The following is a 2,684-nucleotide window of genomic DNA, read 5'->3' on the forward strand; positions in this document are numbered from 1 at the left end:
TAGGTGAGTGAAAGCAAAACATTGTGCAGAATTTTCAGAGTTTTCCCGATGCCTCCCCCCACCCCCAGTCCCCTAGCCTGACCATGGCGGCTCTCCCAGCACCGGGCGGGGACTCTTGGTTTTTCTACTTATTAGAGGGGCATGACCACATGCTCGAAGGGGTTTCGGCTCTCAGCTGCCCTGTCAGCATGTACTTTCCAAGCTGTGTTCCCCGGTGCACACCCCAGACCTGCAGCCTCAGCCGGTGGTGGATGCTCACACGGCCCTCAGGCTCCAGCTTCCAGCAACACCTGGCCGACGTTTACATCAAGGGCAGTCTTAAAGAGAGAAGGGCCCTCCACGGACCCACCATGGGCGACACGCATGGAAGGGAGAAGGGAAGGCCAGGACCAGGGGCACAGCTCAGATCTCAGCTTCCGGGAGGTAATCACACCCTCAGAAATGGTTTGGTGCACCCCAAGACTGGGCCTGGCACCTGCCCCGACTGTTTGTCCCCGGTGAAGCACACTGCCCCATGCTCCAGCCCCCAGGACACTCTTGTTGTCCCTACAGTTACAGCCTCACTGGGTGTCTAAGCTGTTCCCCAAAAATGCCCACACCCAATGAGTCCCGGTCCCCGTCCCTCCTTGGATGCCCAGACCACACTCCCCATGACGGTTCGCTCCTGCTCCAACTTCTTTTCCTCACCACAGTAGTGCAGGGCCTCAGACTGCTCCTAGGAAGGCCTCTGCTGGACGAGGCAGAGAGGCCCAGGCAGCTCCCCGGCGCCCCATCCCCATCGGGTCCCATGCAAAGCCAGAAGGCAGCCTGCGTGGAACTGGGCCCTCAAAGGACAGTTGGCAGCCAGCAAGCTGCCAATCTCAGTGGTGAGAGCCCAGTTCGTGGCAAACACACTCAGCAAGGCCAGGCAGGTGTAAGCGGTCACCAGGGAGCCCTCACCAATAGGGCCGCCCCACTGCACCCAGGCACCTAGAACCTCCTCCCAAGGCCACGCAAGGCACTCTGTCACCTACAGAAAAGGCTACTTGGTGATTACCCAGAGGGAGGCGGCCTGGGGTGGACAACCATTTGTATTTAGGGGCCAATGACTGATGATACCCTCTCCTGTCTGGATGAGGGGAAATCAAAAAGGAAGCTTCATATGGAAAAGATCAAAATCAGGGCTGAGAGCCAAACTTAACTTTTCCATTTCCACAATTTGCCCAAAGGCCATATCACGCACACTACTTGCAGCTCAAGAAGAAAAAAAGGGGAGCTTTCTCCACTGGAGAAGTTCCCAGTCAAAAGACTCTTCCTGCAGAGCTCAGTTGGAGACAAACGGGGTCCTTGTCCTCCAGCCTCTGCCAGTCCTGGGAGTCACATCAAGGCTCTGTGGACATTTGGGGCCAGATTGTTCTTTGTGGTGGGGCCGTCCTGTGTGCAGGAGCAGGTTGAGCAGCATCCCCGGCCTCCACGCACCGGATGCTGGGGGCACCCCTTCCCCAAGTTGTGCCAACCGCAGATGTCTCCACACATCGCCCAGCATCCTCCAGGGGCAGAAGCGCCGGGTTGGAAACCACTGAGCTTTGTTTCTTCCCTTTGCTTCAGTCCCCTTTAGGTCTCTTCCCCTCCGCTCCGCCTCTTCCCTCTCCCCACTTCCTTCAAACCTGCCCCCAGACCACAGTCACCCCCTTGGGACTGTTCTGGAGCCTACATGCCCTCCAGCAGAGACTCAGAGGAAAAGGTGTCTCCCAACAACGGCCGAAGCAGAGCTCTCCCACATGACACCACTCCCGGCACAGGGTCCCGAGGACAGGCCAGTGGCTTCTGAAATGACAGGGTACTACCGTCCCTGGGTGAGTGCCAGCCCGGCAGGGAAGAGCCAAGACCTGTCTGCCAGGTGTCACCCACATGTCCTTGGGACACTCACCTTCGCCTGCCACCGCCCAGGCCCTCTGGGAGCTGAGGAACAGACGCCCACAGCACCAAAAATTCCTAGGAAGGGCTTTTCCCCACCCAGCTTTAAGTATCAGAGTGGCAGGATTCGCAAGAAACTGACAAGAAAGGAAACTGAACGAGCAGGCACCACTTCCCATCAGCAAGACCTACCCCAGTAGGAAACTGGGGGAGTCCCTTGGGCTGCCTGAGTCACAGTGTGGCCCATGAAAGGCATCGAGATCATACCTGTCAGGAGCAACCAGCAGCACAGACAAGACTTGCTCTTCAAACCCCTGAGCCCTGGTTTTCTCCCATCGCCTGCCTTCAGGGGCCAAGACAAACCTGGCTCCGTCATAATGCCTAGGTCTGAGCTTGTTAAATATCAGTTATTGCTGTGTCCTTGTCACAGCTGATCGATTCCATAAGAAAGCCAGTGTCTCGAGGTCTCATACATTGTGAACCCCATCTCCTGGGCACATGGCAGACATCTGTGCCATAAGCATGAAGACGATGCTGATGGGAGAATTTTGCCTTCAAGATGAAGATTGTTCATACGTTCTCTCTTCAGACAAGAGTCCCTAGTGGGGGATTGGGGCTGGGCCAGAGAGCTTCTGGCTCGGTGCTCACGCCCAGCCCCCACCTGCCCTCACCTCCCACATGGGGTGCATGAGATCAGACTACATTTCAGGGCAGCCTTGCAGGAAAGTAAATTTCAGCTTACCTGGGCTCTGGTGGAAATGCTATGGAAGTTCTGGATGTAATAAGCT

Source organism: Zalophus californianus, chromosome 17, assembly GCF_009762305.2.
Source record: "Zalophus californianus isolate mZalCal1 chromosome 17, mZalCal1.pri.v2, whole genome shotgun sequence".
Lineage (NCBI taxonomy): Eukaryota > Metazoa > Chordata > Mammalia > Carnivora > Otariidae > Zalophus > Zalophus californianus.